This window comes from Lactuca virosa, chromosome 8, assembly GCF_052849685.1.
Source record: "Lactuca virosa cultivar CGN04683 chromosome 8, Lactuca_virosa_CGN04683_v6, whole genome shotgun sequence".
In the NCBI taxonomy this organism is placed as follows: Eukaryota; Viridiplantae; Streptophyta; class Magnoliopsida; order Asterales; family Asteraceae; genus Lactuca; species Lactuca virosa.
In genome coordinates, this window is record NC_136433.1 from 200,110,762 (window position 1) to 200,131,985 (window position 21,224).

Consider the following 21,224-nt stretch of genomic DNA (forward strand, 5'->3'; position numbering starts at 1 on the left):
GCAACCAGTCGCGCCTTATAAGTGTGTACATTACCATCCATGTTAGTCTTCTTCTTGAAGATCCATTTGCACCAGACTGTCTTGCGACCTGGTACATTGTCAACCAAGTTCCAAACTTGGTTGTCATACATGGACTGTATCTCGTTGTCCATAGCCTCTTTCCATTTAGAAGCCTCAGGGACTGCCATGGCATCCGTGTAGTTGTTAGGTTCATCCAGACTTACCAGTGTACTATCACTGATAAGCGTATCACCTTTCGCAGTAATATGGAAACCATAGTAATGCTCAGGTGCATTCCTAACTCTCGTGGAATGCCTCAGAGGTATGGGCTCGTCAGTCGGATCAACAGGAGTTTCCTCCTGAAGTTGTTTGCTCGGGTTTGAGGTTCCTTCACCACTTGACTCTTGAATTTCTTCAAGATCAATTTTCCTCCCACTGTTTCCTTGGCTTATGAACTCTCTATCACGAAAGACTCCACTTCTAGCTACAAAGACCACATTCTCACTAGGTCTGTAGAAGAGGTAACCAAAGGATCTTTGTGGGTAGCCGATGAAAATACACCTCTCACTTCAAGGTTCGAGCTTATCATGAGACTCACGTCTCACGAAAGCCTCGCAACCCCAAATCTTGATGTGGTCCAAATTGGGAACTTTCCCAGTCCACATCTCATGAGGTGTTTTGGCAACCTTGTTAGTAGGGACTAGATTCAGGATATGGGCAGCAGTCTCTAAGGCATACCCCCAGAATGAGATTGGTAACGAAGCTCGACTCATCATGGAACGAACCATATCCAACAAGGTTCGATTACGCCTCTCAGTCACACCATTCAGCCGTGGTGTCCTAGGAGGTGTCAATTGTGAGACAATCCCACATTCCTTAAGATAGTCAAGGAACTCGATACTAAGATACTCTCCTCCCCGATCGGATCGGAGCCTCTTGATGTTCCTGCCCAGTTGATTCTCCACTTCCTGCTTAAACTCGTTGAATTTTTCAAAGGTTTCTGACTTATGCTTGATTAAGTAGATAAATCCATATCTACTATAATCTTCAGTAAAAGTCACATAATAGCGATTAGCATCTCTTGTGGCGGTTTTGAAGGGTCCACACACATCAGTGTGTATAAGGTCCAACAAACCTTCACCCCTCTCACAAGTACCAGTGAAGGGTGACTTTGTCATTTTTCCATGTAAACAAGACTCGCAACTATCATTCGACTTTAGGTCAAATGATTCCAAAACTCCAGCCTTTTGGAGTTGGCCCATGCGCTTCTTGTTAACATGTCCAAGACGACAATGCCTTAAGTATGCTTTGTCTAAACTATTTGAAGAATCAATACACAACACATTATTTCCTAGATTATCTGCAACATTCACAGCTTCATATACACCATCACAAGGTAATGCTTTAAAGTAAAATATATCATTGTAATAAATATTAATAGCACCATTATCATTATCAAATGAAAAAGTAAACCCTTGTTTGTACAAGCCATGAAAGGAAATAATATTTCTTGCCATTTCAGATGAGTAACAACATTTATTCAAATCTAACATTAACCCATTATTAAGCAATAAAGAATAAACTCCTATCTTAGTAACAGGTGATGCTTTCTTATTCCCTATGATTAAGTTTATCTTCCCGTGCTCCACTTTCTCACTTCTTCTTAGGCCCTGCAAATCAGTAAAAATGTGAATACCATAACCTGTATCAAACACCCAAGAGTTAGTATGCAATGAGTTATTAGACAATATAGTGTAAATACCTGCATGTGTGGGTTTAACTTTCCCATCCTTTACATCCTGCAAGTATTTGGGGCAGCTTCGCTTCCAGTGCCCCTTTTCCTAACAGTAGAAGCACTGTGCTTCCTTTGGGGTTGAAGAAGGAGGAATGGAACCTTTCTTGGTTCCACTTGAAGAGGAGCCATCAAGAGACTTTCCCTTGGTACCCTTAGAAGGGGTCTTCCTCTTTTTCCCCTTTCCTTGCCCATTTGCCAGGACAGGAGCAGTAGTAGGAGTAGGAGTAACAGCTGATTTACTTTTAAGACCACTTTCAGCGGTCCTTAAAAGTCCTTGAAGCTTACTTAGTGTGACTTCATCCTTGTTCATATGATGAGTCATACGAAACTGATCATAACTTGGAGGTAAGGATGGAGAATGATGTCAATCACCATCTCCTCAGGGAAGTCCACATTTGTAACAACGTGAATTTTCAAAACAATTTTTCATTTACAAATCATATTTTCAATCATCAAAACAATATCAAACAAATTGTATCCAATGTCATCATAACAACAAATCCCAGAATCTCAAAACATAATCTCTATGAGTGTGTACAGATCATGCTGGCACCTTCCCGCGATCCTCGCTAGTACCTGAAACACATAACACAGCAACTGTAAGCATAAATGCTTAGTCAGTTCCCCAATATACCACATACAACACATACGCCTTTACAGGCCATAACTCTGTAGGATCTTCCGATCCAAGTGTCTCAGGGGACTTCCGTCCCGAATCCCGGTAGACCTTCCGGTCCTACCCGCATCGACCTTCCGGTCCGTAACCTCCTGACCTTCCGGTCAATGTCATATTGACCTTCCGGTCCTTATCATACATAACATACATAACACATACATATCACATAACAGCATATAGAACATACATCTCATAGCATACAAGACCTTCCGGTCACACATAGGTACCACTCTAGGTACAATATAGTGAGTAGACTCACCTCGGCTACCTCGGATAATCTCGCACACGTATACACTGATCTAGCCTCCGCCTAAACACATAAACAATTATCTTAAATCAATAACGGCTCTCCAGGCCAGACTAATCTCTTCCATGTCCTCTAAGAGGGCTAAAAGACCATTTTACCCTTCAAATGATCCGCAAGTCCAATTGTTGACCAAGCCCTAAAAGTCAACAAAAGTCAACGGTCAAACTTTGACCAAACTCATCGAGTGCACTCGTGTGACTCGGTGAGTCCATGCATGTCCTCTTCGCCCCTGGTCCTTACTCGACTCGCTGAGTCAACCCTACACTCATCGGGTTATCACAGGTCGCGAATCGCGGGGCAACCCGACTCGACTCGTCGAGTCCCTTATGGGCTCGGCGAGTTCCTTCCATGAAAACACTCAAACGATCATTTGAGGTCAGATCTGCTTCACCAACCAGTAGATCCAACCTTCTAACACTCGAAAGTCACGTAAAGGTTCAAACTTTACGTTCATGCAATGCTTATAAGACCAAAAATGGAGAAATAACCTTTAAAATGGGGTTCTACTCTCAAGGCTCACATGAAACCTCATAAAGCTAGAAGCTTGGGACCTTTTGGACCTCTCAAGGTCCAATTCTATCATCTATACCCAAAGGGACCTCATATGCTTCACAATCTAACTCAAAATTGTGCAAAGGAAACCCTAGATTAAAGGAATCTATCAAATACACGAAATGGGAAGGAACTTGTACCTCAAAACGTGAATTTCGGTGTGAACAACACAGATCCAAGCTCCACAATCGATCTAGCTTGGATTTTCCCACTCCTTCTTGCAAGATCACACCAAAGGATGAAGAATTAGCCTCCAAAATGCTCTCTAAGCTCTATTCTCTCTCTAGGGTTTTCACAGGGGAGTAGTGGCCGCAAATGACGGCCATAAGGGCCTTTAAATAGGGCTCAGGCCCTGAGATTTAGGGTTTCACTTAACAGCACGGACTCGCCGAGTCCACTCATCGACTCGTCGAGTCCGGTCATTAATCCATACAAGAACTCGCGATCCTACTCGGCGAGTCTGAGCGTCTACTCGCCGAGTCCCTCCATGAAACTCAAGATAAAAATTGAAATAAGATACCTGGGAATCCGGATGTTACAATTCTCCCCCACTAGAATCAGACTTCGCCCACGAAGTCTCATTCTACAAACAGCTCTGGGTGTAGCTTCCACATCTCCGCCTCCGGCTCCCAAGTCAGCTTGGACCCTTTTCGATGCTGCCACTGAACCAGAACCAGTGGCACTTCCTTGTTTCTCAAAACCTTGATCTTCCGATCCACCACCGCGACTGGCCTCTCAACATAATTCAGGCTCGCATCCACCTGAATATCCTCGAATGGTACTACCGTCGACTCGTCGGCTGTACACTTTCTCAACTGGGACACATGGAAGGTATCATGTATCTGACTCAACTCCGCAGGTAGCTCCAACCGGTATGCTACCTTGCCCACCCTCGCGGTCACCATGAACGGCCCAATATACCGGGGCCCCAGTTTGCCCCTCTTCCTAAATCGAATCACTCCTTTCCAAGGAGACACTTTCAAGAGTACGAAGTCTCCGACCTGAAACTCGAGCTCGGAGCGTCGCCTATCCGCGTAACTCTTCTGCCGACTCTGAGCTGTCAACAACCTCTGCCTGACCAGCTGTATCTGCTCAGTTGTCTGAAGCACTATATCAGTGCTGCCCATCACTCGCTGCCCTACCTCTCCCCAACATATGGGAGTCCGACACCTCCTCCCATAGAACAACTCGAAGGGAGGCATACCAATGCTCGAATGATGACTATTGTTATAGGAAAACTCAGCCAACGGCAAATACGTGTCCCAACTCCCCCTGAAGTCCAACACACATGCCCGAAGCATGTCCTCGAGCGTCTGAATCGTCCGCTCACTCTGTCCGTCCGTCTGTGGGTGGTAAGCGGTACTGAAATGCAGCCTCGTGCCCAACTCCTCATGAAACTTCTTACAGAACCTGGAAGTGAAACGTACATCCCGATATGACACAATCGAGATCGGCACTCCATGCCGCGATACCACCTCCCTCACATACAACTCTGCCAGCCTCTCGGCAGAAGAGCTCTCACTGATAGCAAGAAAATGCACGCTCTTCGTCAGTCGGTCGACGATCACCCAAATTGCATCGACACCCCTCGCGGTCCTCGGCAATTTGGTGATGAAATCCATAGAAATCTGTTCCCACTTCCATTGGGGAACCTCAAGTGGCTGCAACTTGCCATGCGGACGCTGGTGCTCGACCTTAACCCTGCGACGGGTCAAGCACCTCTCAACAAACCATGCTACATCCCTCTTCATACAGGGCCACCAATAATCTTTCTTCAGATCCAAATACATCTTAGTGGCCCCGGGATGGATCGAGAATCTCGATCTATGCGCCTCCTCCATCAAGGTGGTGCGCGTCCCGCCTGCATACGGCACCCAAATCTGACCCTGAAAGGCCATAAGCCCACGGCTATCGGTAACGAACTCAGGTACCTGCCTAATCACCCGCTCTTTCTTACGGTTCTCCGGTCTCACGACCTCTGCCTGGGCCTCCCGAATGGTGTCCATCACCGGAGTCATCACTGTCAACCGCATACAAATGTCTCGAATCGGGGCACTTTCCGTCCTACGGCTCAAGGCATCAGCTACAACATTAGCTTTGCCCGGGTGGTACAGGATCTCACAATCGTAATCCTTTACCACGTCCAACCATCTCCTCTGGCGCATATTCAGATTGGGCTGTTCCATCAAATACTTCAAGCTCTTGTGGTTCGTGTATATGGTACACCGAACCCCATATAAATAGTGACGCCAGATCTTGAGGGCGAACACCACTGCCCCCAACTCCAGATCGTGGGTGGGATACCTCGTCTCATGAGGCTTCAGCAGCCTCGATGCATACGCTATCACATGCCCCCTCTGCATAAGTACAGCACCCAACCCTGATATCGATGCGTCACAATACACCACAAAATCCTCCATTTCTTTCGGGAGGGCTAACACCGGGGCTTCGCATAATCTCTGGCGAAGTGTCTCAAACGAGGTCTGCTGCTCCGGACCCCACGAAAAAGCAACACCCTTCCGGGTCAACCTGGTGAGAGGCACGGCGATCTTGGAGAAATCCCTGATAAATCTCCGATAATAGCCGGCCAATCCTAGAAAACTCCTGATCTCGGTGGGTGATCTCGGCACCTCCCATCTCATAACTGCCTCAATCTTGGCCGGATCGACCAATATCCCATTCTGGTTAACGAGGTGCCCCAAGAACTGGACCTCTCGTAACCAAAAATCACACTTGGAGAATTTGGCGAAAAGCCTCTCCGACCTCAATACCCCGAGAATCTCTCTCAGATGCTCCTCATGCTGCTCTCTAGATCTCGAATACACCAAAATATCATCAATGAACATGATCACCGACCGATCCAGCATCGGTCTGCACACCCTGTTCATGAGATCCATGAACGTTGTCGGTGTATTGGTGAGCCCAAAAGGCATCACCACGAACTCGTAATGCCCATAACGAGTTCTGAACGCCGTCTTCTGGATATCTTCATCCCGCACTCTCATCTGATGATATCCCGACCTCAAGTCTATCTTGGAGAACCAAGACGCTCCGTACAACTGATGGAACAAATCATCGATCCTTGGTAAAGGATAACGGTTCTTGACCGTCAATTTGTTCAACTCCCGGTAATCAATGCACATCCGGTGTGAACCATCCTTTTTCTTGACAAAAAGGATCGGCGCTCCCCAAGGGGAACTACTCGGTCTAATAAACCCCTTCCCCAGCAGCTCCTGAAGCTGCGAGGATAACTCCTGCATCTCTGGCGGTGCAAGGCGATAAGGCGCCTTGGCGATAGGCGCTGCCCCCGGAACCAAATCGATACGGAACTCTACCTGCCTCTCGGGAGGCACACCAGGCAGCTCCTCGGGAAAAACATCCAGGAACTCGCGCACTATCGGAACCTCATCAATCGAACTGGGCCTCCCAGCGGCCACTCGTGTGTCCATCACATAGGCTACAAACCCGCTGCAGCCCTGCTGTAAACTTTGTCTCGCTCTGGCAGCCGAACAAAATGCTGACCCATATCGGGTACCCTCGTCGTACACCGTAAGTACTCCCCCACTAGGATCTCGTATCGTCACCAACTGACGCTCGCAATCTATAACAGCCCCAAATCGGCTCAACCAATCCATGCCCACTATGACACACACGTCCCCCATTGCAATCTGGACCAGATCTATCAGGAACTCCACACCGAAGATCTCGAGTACACCTCCTCGAATCATATCCGTAGCATACACCGCTCACTCGTCAGCTATAGAAACTCGTAGAGGTCGACTCAGCGCCTCTCGTCGGCTACTGATGTGCTGACTAAATGCTAAGGAAACAAATGACCGACTCGCACCCGAGTCAAATAACACCAAAGCAGGTACATAATTCACAAGAAAAGTACCTACGCATATCATAATATAAGCACAACACCTCAAACTCAACATAAATAAATGAAAGAATACATACCAGCCACGACATCGGGCGCTGCGCGAACCTCCTCCGCTGTCAACTGGAAGGCTCTCCCGCGAGCCTTCGGTGCCTCGGCCTTCACCGGCCGAACCTCAGTAGCTCGCACGGCGGTAGGGGCATATCCCTACTGTGCTCCCTGTGATGTCCCCCGCAGCTGCGGACACTCGACCTTCCGATGGCCCGTCTGGTTGCAATGAAAGCAAACCATGAATCCCTTGGGGCAATCCTTGGCTATATGCCCCTCCTTGCCACATTTGTAGCAAGCACCCAATCGACAAACCACGTCATGTCCCTTGCCGCACTTCTCGCAAGTGCGGCCCTTCTGGCCTCCAGATCTCGAATCGGCGAGCTTTGCCCGCTTGGCTGCCGGCTGAGTCTGTGTACTCGGCCTCCTCCCTGGCCTGAGTCTCCAACTCAATCTCACTCTTCCGGGCATTTTCCTGGAGCTCAGTAAATGTCCGGTAAGTCGAGTTCGATACGAACTCCCGAATATCCCTCCTCAAAATGCCCAAATATCGGCTCATGCGTGCCTGCTCGGTAGACACCTGCTCAGGGCAGAACATCGCCCTCTCATGAAACTTCCTGGTAACCATAGTAACAGAATCAGTACCCTGCTTGAGGGTCAAGAACTCCTGAGCCAGCCGTTCCCTCTCCACCGGGGGAACATACTCGTCTCTGAACATGGTGGTGAACCTCTCCCAGGTCACCACTGAAATCTCTGCAAGAGTGAAGCTCGCCGTCACGAACTTCCACCAGTCCTTCGCTCCCAAGCGAAGCTGGTTCAGCGCGAACCGTACCCTCAGATGCTCCGGACATGAACACGTGTAGAAGCATCCCTCAATATCAGAAATCCATCTCATCGCAGCAATCGGATCCTGCGTCCCGTCAAACTCTGGTGGCTTCGTGTTGCTGAACTCTCGAAACAATAATGAGTCACCTCCCTGAGGCCTGGCAGCAGCCACAGCTGCAGTAGCTGCAGCAGCCGCAGCCTCAGTCACTGATGCGTACCGCTCATCAAAAGTCTCAATCAATGTGGTCTTGATAGACCCAAACATCTCCGGAATCTCGGCTCGAATCGCCGCTGCCACCTCATCGTGGATCATCTGACGAAGCTCCTCGTCACTCACGCCGCTCGCCTCAGGTCTGTGGCGTGTCCCAACCATGATGTCTCTGAAATACAACATAATAATATCAGAGACTCGCTCGAGCATACCTGCACTCGATAACTCAACCCTACTTGTTCCTTAGTACCCTAAGGATTCTTACTTAGAGTGCGCACTGCTCCGGTGTCTTCAGTAGTACGGGCCCTATACTACCGTCCACACCGCATCAGTATTCACCCTAAGTCCTCCTCCTTGGATCCCAGATCACAAGCACCCTACATCTCGCTGGCATAGACTACCCTTCGGTAGACCTCTCATAAGCTCCTCACTGTTACCTACTCACTCTCAAGCATCACATAGTAGCAGAAATCTTCCTAGGCTAAGGCATCACAAATCAGGCCACTCTAGTCCTAATATGAATACCTAGCCTATTCTAGCATGCATATCATAACATATCTCATAACACATAATGTAAGGGTATTTTGGGAAATCATCGTTCGGGCGCTGGCTGATCGTACACACTGCTCCGTTCTGCCTTTCTCAAAATCTTCTACTTTCTTAGGAAAATTGTTTATTTTATGAAAAACTTTCTCAAATCCTCATTTTGAGTTCAGATACATCTGAAGTTACACCCGAATCCCTCAAACCAAGGCTCTGATACCAACTTGTAACAACGTGAATTTTCAAAACAATTTTTCATTTACAAATCATATTTTCAATCATCAAAACAATATCAAACAAACTGTATCCAATGTCATCATAACAACAAATCCCAAAATCTCAAAACATAATCTCTATGAGTGTGTACGGATCATGCCGGCGCCTTCCCGCGATCCTCGCTAGTACCTGAAACACATAACACAACAACTGTAAGCATAAATGCTTAGTGAGTTCCCCAATATACCACATACAACACATACGCCTTTCCAGGCCATAACTCTGTAGGATCTTCCGATCCAAGTGTCTCAGGGGACTTCCGTCCCGAATCCCGGCAGACCTTCCGGTCCTACCCGCGTCGACCTTCCGGTCTGTAACCTCCTGACCTTCCGATCCATGTCATCTTGACCTTCCAGTCCTTATCATACATAACATACATAACACATACATATCACATAACAGCATATAGCACACACATCTCATAGCATACAAGACCTTCCGGTCACACATAGGTACCACTCTAGGTACAGTATAGTGAGAAGACTCACCTCGGCTATCTCGGATAATCTTGCACACGTATACACTGATCTAGCCTCCGCCTAAACACATAAACAATTATCTCAAATCAATAACGGCTCTCCAGGCTAGACTAGTCTCTTCCATGTCCTCTAAGAGGGCTAAAAGACCATTTTACCCTTCAAATGGTCCACAAGTCCAATTGTTGACCAAACCCTAAAAGTCAACAAAAGTCAACGGTCAAACTTTGACCAGACTCGTCGAGTGCACTCGTGTGACTCGGCGAGTCCATGCATGTCCTTTTCGCCCCTGGTCCTTACTCGACTCGCTGAGTCAACCCTACACTCATCGGGTTATCACAGGTCGCGAATCGCGGGGCAACCTGACTCGACTCGTCGAGTCCCTTATGGGCTCGGCGAGTTCCTTCCATGAAAACACTCAAACGATCATTTGAGGTAAGATCTGCTTCACCAACCAGTAGATCCAACCTTCTAACACTCGAAAGTCACGTAAAGGTTCAAACTTTACGTTCATGCAATGCTTATAAGACCAAAAATGGAGAAATAACCTTTAAACTGGGGTTTTACTCTCAAGGCTCACATGAAACCTCATAAAGCTGGAAGCTTGGGACCTTTTGGACCTCTCAAGGTCCAGATCTATCATCTATACCCAAAGGGACCTCATATGCTTCACAATCTAACTCAAAATTGTGCAAAGGAAACCCTAGATTAAAGGAATCTATCAAATACACGAAATGGGAAGGAACTTGTACCTCAAAACGTGAATCTCAGTGTGAACAACACAGATCCAAGCTCCACAATCGATCTAGCTTGGATTTTCCCACTCCTTCTTGCAAGATCACACCAAAGGATGAAGAATTAGCCTCTAAAATGCTCTCTAAGCTCTCTTCTCTCTCTAGGGTTTTCACAGGGGAGTAGTGGCCGCAAATGACAGCCATAAGGGCCTTTAAATAGGGCTCAGGCCCTGAGATTTAGGGTTTCACTTAAGAGCGCGGACTCGCCGAGTCCACTCATCGACTCGTCGAGTCCGGTCATTAATCCAGACAAGAACTCGCGATCCTACTCGGCGAGTCTGAGCGTCTACTCGCCGAGTCCCTCCATGAAACTCAAGATAAAAATTAAAATAAGATACATGGGAATCCGGATGTTACAACATTAAGCTTCAATAACCGGTCCACGAACCTTTGCATTTTCTACAAGTGACCGGTGAGGGATTCTCCCTCCTTCATCCTAGTTGTTATCATGGAGCTAATGATTTCATACCTTTCCTGATGAACACTCTGATGGTACCTATCCATCATATCCTGGTGCATCTCAAAAGGGTAGAAATCTTCATATGATTTCTAGAGTTTTGCTGTCATTGTGGCCAACATGATGCAAGACACCTTAGTGGCATCTTTCTCATGGGTAGTGTATTCAGCAATCTCCTCAGGAGTAGCAGTCGACTCATCGATAACCTTTAGCTCCTTATCGATGACATACTCTTTGCCCTCATAGCGAGTAATCATTCTGATGTTCCTAATCCATTCATTGAAATTGGAACCATCAAAAGTGACTTTCCTACACAAGTTCATTAGGGAAAAGGAGCCTGTAGGGTTTGAGCCAGTAGTAGTTTTGGAAGACATCTAAAAGAAAGAAATACAAGTTTTATTAGATAAAGAGTCCTTAATAAGTCACCCAAAATGAAATATTAAGTCTAGGACCCAACAAACTATTTATAGTTGGAAGAGGGATGCCGTAATCCAAGCTATAAAATATTTGAAGGTAGGTAAATGACGATTTGCCAATTTCCACCACAAAAACGAAATAGATTATTAAGTTTTATTGGATTTGAAATTCCTAGATCTTTTGAGATACATTGAACTTTCAATGCCATGTTTGAATCTCGATTGTGCCCTCTCAAGTTTGTGACTGGGATGCCGAGGATCACAATCAAGGTGTGAATAACCATGCAAATTGACTTGGTACCCTTAAGTTTTATCACCTAATCGATGTGCCGGTTAACCACACGCGCTCCACCGATCTATGATAAAATTAAGTTACCCTTTGCCACTCTTACTAGTCCTTGTTAGTGTGACAGTTAACCACACAAGCTCCACTAACGACTTGGTAAGGTACAAAGTGTAATTTAATGAGGATTAAGGTCCTATCCTACCCGTTCGGCTAACGACCCTCCACCAGTCAAGGAAGCGATGGGTGAGAGTGGACACCCATTAAGCTACCATTTTATAGGCAACAACCTTATACCCCCCTTATAGACCGGCTTCGTGAATGAGGCCTACTAACGGTAAGACTGACTTATTCTTATACATATCTATATATTTAAACTTTTAATAAAATAATAGTATAAGGGTTGAATTTTAAACTTTTAAAAATCTAAGGTTCAATTTGGAAATTAAAGTATTAGAGTGTAAGACTTTACAAATTCCAAAACTTGAGGGCAAGTATTGAAACTATTCAAGACTTTTCATTTCATAACTTATGAGTTTAATGGTCCATTAAAATGAAGACTCTTCATTTTATGTAACCTCTTATTCTTTAATGACACTTTTAAAGAAGTGACTTTTGGTTATCCATAACTTGAGGACAAGTTATGGACTCCATCATTAGGCATTAAGATCAAGAATCATATTAACAAACAAGTTACACATAATTCCTATGATCTTCTAAAACTCATAAGAACATGAACATTCATATCAAAATTTCAAGAATCATATTAACACATATAAAACATGGAATTTTGATATTAGCCATTGTAAATGGATTAGCATAAGCATTACACCATCTAAAACAATTTTTAAAACACCAAAACAGTTTAGGGTAATGTTTCTAGTCCATTTCCAGCAGCAAAACTCGAAAATATGCATTCAGGGGCTCCTACACGTCGAGTGCAAGAACCTACTCGATGAGTAGGATGAATTAACTCATTGACTCGTCGAGTCCCCCTATGGACTCGGCGAGTTCATGCTACAGAATGCAGAAAACTGAGTTTTTCAACAAGTTTGCATCAAGTATCAAACAAACAAGCCTAGGCTCTCATACCACTGTTGGGTTTTGAGCATTCTAACACTCCTATTGTGTACATGCAACCCTAGAAACCTTGGATCTATTTTTTACTATGATACATGCCAATTTGATTTCCAAGGTTCATAACCTATCTACCATAGCATGGGAACTTTTAAACATAAATGCTAGTTGTAGAACATACCTTATGTTGTTTGGACTCCTTGAAAAACCTTGTGAGCCTAGAACCTCAAGTGTGATGCCTCAAATGTCTCACACAACACCACAATACTTGGAATAACCTTGAGAGAAGTTCACTAACACCTCAAAATCGGCTAGCCCTCTTTCTTGCTTGTACAAGTGCCGATTTTGCTAGTCTAGGGATCCTTTTATAGTTGTGGCACAATTAGGTTTACACCATGTAAACCCTAATTGTCATGGCTTTCCATATTCCATGATCCATGGGTTTGTAACTTCCATGGACTATCCATGGAGCTCCTTATGGGTTTTAGCCCAATCCAACAAACCATGGATCACTAGCCCACTATACAAGAATAGATGATTTACACAATCAACCCTATATATTTAATTAGTCTCTTTTTGATCACTTAATTAATTCCAAATTAATTCTTTGATCAATACTAATTAAATAATATTATTAATATATTAGAACTTATAATATATTAATAACCTTAAGTGTCCTTTCTCTCATTTTGATCTATCCAAGCATTGCAATGCCATGCAACCCAAATGGACCATGCCGGGTCGGGTCAAGTACATACCAAATATAGTTATGGACTTAGACACTATATCCAACAGTCTCCCACATGGATAAGTCTAATAACTATAGTCACAGATATGACTTCAGAACCCGACTAGAAATCGTAGCTCTTTCAAGGTCTCGCGGAACTGAGATAATGATGATACGCCATTTAAGATAAGTGATCATATAATCCTCTGATCTCAAGATATCAGCCATACAAATACATGGAACATGGTCTTACTTATTGTGTAGCATTTGTTTCTCGATCTCTGATCTGTTTGACATAGAACTAAATTGAACACATCAATTAGGTTCTGACCGGGTCCGGCACATAGGTCAAAACAGAATCATCGAGGGGCCCAGATATCGCTTCTAATCTTAGAAGGAACAGATAAACTTCGACTCATATGCTTGTACTGACTAGTTGTTGAATTATGCACAGAAGCACATTTTATAACATCGAGTTACCAATGCATTTTCGTAGAATCAATGTATAACCAACTCATAGTCAACAACTCATATCTCTAGGTTTGAAGATTTATATGATATTTCCGTCTCACGATCACTCGAGATAAATTCCATGGAGTGATACAAGTGAGCGTGGGTTGAGTCCAATACTCAGGCCTTATGAGCACTCATGAATGTTGCAGCAACCATTGCTATGTCTAATACACCTTAGACAATCTACAAACCCAATTTATGACAGTCTTAATTCAATACCTACTTCCAAAGTATGATTGACTGTGGAGAGTTTGAATAATATAATTATTCTGGAATTCAAAACATGCAAAGTCGAAACAATAGTAAACGATTAACATAAGATAGTAACACTTTACTCATAAATAAATAACAACTTTTATTTAATCATCAAATGTCAATTACATGTTACAAGTTTCAGACACTATATCCAACATAAAGAACGGCTTGGGTTTCCTTCCCTGGATAATGAGGTGGTAAGGGAGGCCAAAGGATGCGGGTTAAGTCCTTAAAATATGGTGCAAACCCTAAAAATTAGGGTTTTCCCATTCAGCTCCTACTCGTCAAGTTGGGGTCCTCCAACTCGTCGAGTAGATCCCATAAATCATGCAGCCTGATCAGCTTCTACACGACGAGTTGGGCATCCAACTCGTCGAGTAGGTCTAAAGATATGAATATAAAAGCTTCAAATTTATACCTGGGAGTCGGGATGTTACAATAGGTATGTCACGACGTGAATGGGCCCAAAACAGCCTATAAATAGCAATCGAGGCTCATTCAATCATTATATCATTTTCATTCATTCTCAATCTTTTCTGAAGGTCGTTCCCTTCCCGAGCCTGACAACGACGAGCCTCTGGCCGTTTTTCAGTTATATTCTATCAAATCACGCTACTAAGGTGAGTGCATAGTCCCTTTCATGAACATGATTTTAATACAAGTATGAAATAAAGTATTAGATATATGTTTATGTGTGAAATATTTGATATTGCCTGAAATACGTGTTAAGAGCATATCTTATAATATATGCTGATTTAGGATACAGAGTAAACCTACATTAATTAAGAGGAATATTGGGTAGTATTTCCTTATGAGTACGAGTGAGATATACACGGAGGGTAGAACTTTAAAACTTGTCATTGATCCGAGAGCATGGATTAGACTTAGTCATTTGTCCTTAGTCCGAGAGTATGGAAAGGATATAGTTATTTTTCATTAATTCGGGAGTATAGATTAGACATAGTCAATTGTCCCTAGTCCGGGAGTATGGAATGGGCATAGTTATTGATCCGGGAGTAAGGATCAGATATACCGATCTGGGAGTATGGATTAGGTAAAGAGGTAAATTTTAGATCTGGGAGTATGGATTAGGTAAAGAGGTAAGTTTTGTATTCGGGAGTATGGATTAGGTAAAGAGGTAAATTTTAGATCCGGGAGTATGGATTAGGTAAAGAGGTTGATTTTAGATCCGAGAGTATAGACTGTGTCGTTGTGAGGATCGAAGGGGTGGGGTAAATTGCTTATATGAGGTGAATTTGTATATGTTGTGATGTTCTAATATATATATATATATATATATATATATATATATATATATATATATATATATATATATATATATATGTATGATATAACATTGTGGGATTGAAATCCCTATGTACTCACCAGGTTTCCCAACCTGACCCACTCAGTTTAATTGTATCACAGGTGTCGATCCAAAGCTACATTACACTGAGAGATTAAAGGAGATATATATCACTAGTGTAAATGAATGTAAGGTCTGTTTATGCTTATGTTTCTGTATTGACGATGACATCCCAAAGTTTTAATAAAAAAAAAATACATTTCTTCGGAAATGCTTTGATAATATATTTATCATGTTTTTCTGGGAACAATTTTCGCAATATTATTCTTTAAAAAGAATACTCTTATTTTCAAATAAAGCATAAACAAATCGGTATTTTCTGACCGTGAAATTGGGGATGTCACACAATTACATCAGAGTATAATTTACACTATGCAGAAACGTGATTGGGAATGCGCGTCTGTACATTTGAACCTTGCCCTTCTCACGAACTAATGAAGTGCCTGAAAAATATTTATCAACAATTGGGTAGCGCTACACTTACTGATTTCCCCAATATACCATATACCACAATACATACACATGCATACAAATGGGCCCCGTCCGATCAACATAATGGGCCCCGCCCGAACTACATAAAGGGCCCCGCCTAAACTACCTAACAGGCCTCGGCAAATTTACATGACGGGCCCCGCCCCAACATACATAAACATATTAAACATATGGTGGCTACTCCTCTAAGCTATATCAATATATGCACATAGAACCTACTCTATGGGCTTTACTCTACTGGTTCCTATATCCAAACATATATGGATATATACTGGAATATACAACATAGTGAGATGAACTCATCTGGACAGTTACTCCGAAGATTAATAGTTGTCCGGACGATCCCGGTGACGATCAACGAGCCTAGCGAGTATTAACCTATAATACTATAACCTTAGAATATGGTAACATAGGCTAGACCTATCACTGATCCTCATGAATACCGATAGTTCTATCAAATAAGGATCAACCAGGTTGGACAGCTGGGAGACAGGACCATTCCGGCTTATAGTCTTTCTGAAATCAACAACCAAGCCAACGTGACCATTCTAGACACCTCTCCCGTAAATAGATCAATCAGTATTATAACTGGAATTACTGATAAATATTATTCTAAGTTCATAATAATGACTATTACTATAAATATTGTTACACTAAAAGCGATACAAGTGTAGCTTAACTTGTAGAGATTTTCCAGATAGAAGTCTGGAAATAGCACTAGCAGAACTTTGGCCTGGTAGCTGCTAGATGTCGGGCTCTCAGGGGCCTCAGAGCTTCACCAGGTACTCAAAACTAAGGGAAAATGTGGCTAAGGTCGAGAGAGAAGTTTGGGAGGGAATGAAGATCGAATGGAGGGATGAAGATCTATTTATACCAAAAATATATGAAAAGCGCACGGCGCACCCTGTCTATGTGCATTGTGCACTTTGTCAAGTTGGTGCCGCGCCTCCTTGCAGAGTGTGACACGTGGCGGAAATCTAGTGTAGTGTCAGAGAGCGCCGCACACACGTGTATTTTCAATTTTTTTTTCAAAAAATAATATCTTCTTCTTACGAGCCCAGATTTCGACATTCTTTATATCCATGTGTAGCTATCGACGAGATCTATAACTTTCGTTTAGACTCCGTCAGCTAATTCTCACTTTATTTTTTATTTAATATTTTTAGAAGGCTTATACTTGTTAAAGTCTGTGAGAAATTCATAACTCCTTCATACGAACTTCGTTCTCGACTGTCATTATATCGACGGGTTCATATTTAAGACATCTTCATTTTAAGTTTTTTCGGCTAACAATCAACCGATTTGAATTTCGATTTTTTTGCCCTTACAGCTACGATGAAACTTGGAAAAATCGCAACTTCCTCATTCGAGGTCATATTTGGACGCTCTTTATATGCACGCTCTCGGTTTTATGAGTATTACGACTTTTGTGTAGATTGTTTAGGCTAACAAGCAACCTATCTAAAATTTACTTTTTACGATACGTTGAGCCGTGTCGGTTTAATCAAGAAACTTCGAAGAAGCATAACTTCTTCATACGAAGTCGGATTTGGGCGTTCTTTATATCTACGAAAATCGTATTCATGTTTCCTACACATTTATGATGAATACTTTGGCTATAAATTAATATATTTCTACTTCAAATTTTATAAACGACGGTTTGTATTGAATTCTATTGGAAAAGTGAAAATGGGGTGTTACTAGTACGCTGGAGCGCTTAAACAGCAGATTCGAAATGAGTTGCCTAGATTCATTCCCTCGTTCTCAACCTTTTTTACATAATTGGGTTAGACGTTTGTGCCTTTGAGAAGTGGGTGGTGGAGAAATATTCTCGCAGTCCTTACCATTTTTTCAGTCATTACCGGATCTGAACCCTATATATATATATATATATATATATATATATATATATATATATATATATATATATATATATATATATATATATATATATATATATATATATATATATATATATAGGGAAGGTTATTTGGAATAAAAAAACCCTAAAAAAACCCCTAAAAATCATAAAAATGCATAAAAAAAATAGTTAGAGATCACAAACTTTTTTTTGAATTTTTTTTTGAAAAAATCGCAGCTTTTATAATAAAATCGCTGAAAAAAATTAAAAAATAATTTTTTTATGAAAAAAATGTTGGATTTTTTTAATTAAAATTTTCAGCGAATTTGTAGTAAAAGCTGCGATGTTTTCAAAAAAAAATTCGAAAAAAGTCCTGTGTTCTCTAAGTATTTTTTTTATGCATTTTTATGATTTTTAGGGTTTTTTGTTTTCCATAGAACCTAAACCTATATATATATATATATATATATATATATATATATATATATATATATATATATATATATATATATTGTTTGGGGCAGGATCCTTGACTCATATTCAGGATCCTCAAATACTTCTGAAGCCTCGGGATCCTTAAATATGTTTCGGGATCCTGACTATTACCCCTAATATCTCTAACACCTGTAACAACTGTATTTTCTTTATTTTTTTTTCTCAAATGTGCAGAACGAGTCAACACAATACCCATTCTCAACGGAGAGTCATCTCAACCAGGCAAAAGACTCGGAACACCAAGTCAAATAACGTTCATATGTTGATTCTGTAGGATCTCGGAATTATCGGACTTCTTGTTATTAGAATTAGACTATAAATAGCACATGTAATTAGCACACTAGGGACACACTGAGCTCGTTCACGATACTTGTACTTACATTTACACATTCTTCTCTGTATTCAACATTTTATATCAATAAAATCATCAAGGCAGGTGATCATTATCACCTCCTAAGGTTTTATGTAAGATATCCTATCAAGGATCAAGGGATTTCCTTGTAACACACTTTTGTCACTATGATTATCACTTCATACTTAATTTATCACGAACATCATAGCCTCTCATACAATTTGGTTAGATTCTAATTAGTTGATTTTTGACCAAAAGAATTTGACGCCCACCATGGGGCCGTGGTGGTCAAAACCTTTCGAAAAATCATGTCTACACAACCAACCATATCTTCCTCCTTCATTCCTACCATTTCCTCTAAAAACCTTCCTCCACCCACCAGGGGGATCTCCTAAGAAAGCCTCTGAGGAACCGAAGAAAAACACTTCTCCAGTCGCTACCCAAGAACTTCAGGATCCTCCTGTGCTAATTTCCAATAATGAAATATTCGCCGTGATGAAGAGACTGGAACGAAAAGTAACTCAACATTAGGAGGATATCAGGACAATACTCAAGGAAGTGGAGAGAATGAGGGCAGAAATCCACAAGCCTCAAGAAGAGGCACCCTCGATCTTGCAGCCGAAGATTCTAAACTTTGATAACACGGGATCCTTAGTGAATTGCAACGAGATAGGATCCTCAATGCCGGCCTCTGTTCCCACTTGGGGCACAAGTCCAAGAGAGAAAGCCCATACGACCCAGGATCCTCGTGAAACCTTCGTTACTCCCATTAACAAGGATCCTGGTAACTTTGTCAATAATAATATCTTTACTACTAACTCTATTGACCTTGATACATGTTTAAGCCCGATCATGTCTAAGGAGATTCACAATTAAGACTAATGATCTCGAGCGTGCCTGGAGTATTTCAACATATACCGGAAGTATCCCACACAAGCCACATGATCTAGAGATTCGCTCCTACAATCATTGACACCGAGGTCCCAAAGCGCTTCCAAACACCTAGCCTGAAGCCTTATGATGGGACCACGGATCCTCAGGAGCATGTCGCATAGTATAAGGAAAGAATGGAGATCATCCCCATTCCCACACACTTGAAGGAAGCTTGCATGTGCAAGGGTTTTGGTTCGACCCTCACAGGATTATCCTTAAAATGACTCCTTAACGTTCCTCCCTACTCTATAACTTCATTTCCTCAATTAGTTAATTTGTTTAACAATAATTTTCTTGTAGAAAAACGTTCGAGAAGATCACTAGTGATCATTATCGAGTTGTTTAGGATCCTAAGGAATCCCTTAGGAATTTTGTGAACAGGTTTGGTAGGGAAGCTCTGCGTATCCCCAACATTGATAAGGCAACTGCAGTTGAAGCCTTTAAAATGGGCTTAAAAAAGACTCTCCTTTCTACGAAGACCTTGTAATGACCCCATGCAAGAGAATGGATGAGGTCTTAAGCAGAGCATTAAGATTCATAAGGTTCGAAGAAGACAAGGAGATCCAAAAAAAAGGAGCAACCCACCAAACTCATATGATCATCCTAATAGGAAGGCCGACTCATAGGCACAAAGATCCTACAAGTCAAAACCATATTCCAAACCTGATCATCATAGGGTTAATGCCCTTGAAGATGAAAGAGAGGAAGAAGAATTTCCTAAGATTGCTGACTATCGCTTTTTTGTGGATATTTCAGGTGTAATATTTGCTATGCAAGATCTTGGCGACAAAGCAAGATGGCCAAGGAAGGGAGAAAAATCCACCACTTGGAAAGACAAATCCAAATGGTGTGCATACCATGAAGACTTTGGTCATATCACAGAGGATTGCATAGCTCTCAGGAAGGAGATCAGCTACCTCATAAGCAAAGGATACCTCAAAGAAATCCTTAGAAGAAGAAAGGAAAAATCCAAAGACAAAGATCAGGATCCTCAGAGGATCCTTGATAAGCCAGAATCCCCTCCTGTTGACGCCAACGTAATCAATGTGATCTCCGGAGGATATGACATTTGTGGTACCTCTTATTCTACAGCAAAAAGGCATGCCAATGTGTCAAAAACAGAAAAATAAGAAAGGGCACGAAAGAATACGTCAATTACAAATGAGAAGGAGATCACCTTGGACGACGCAGATAGACAATACGTCCAAGATCCTCAACACGATGAATTGGTGATCACCCTTTACATCGCCAACCATTTCGTCAAAAGGATCCTTGTCGATGGCGGATCCTCAGTCAACATTATACTCTCGGATGCTTTAAAAAGAATGAACATCCCACGGTCCAAAATAATCAAAAGATCCTCAATATTAATAGGATTCAGTGGCGAAACAAAACATACCACTGGAAAAATAAAGCTACCTATCTACATTGAGGGGGTAAACTCTATGCAAAGTTTTTGATACATTATCCTCTTACAATGTTATACTAGGTAGACCATGGATTCACGACATGAAGGCATTCCCATCAACATATCATCAATGTGTGAAGATGCCCACCCCATGGGGTACAGTGAAGATCACAACTGATCAACAAGAATCTAAAGAGTGCTACAAG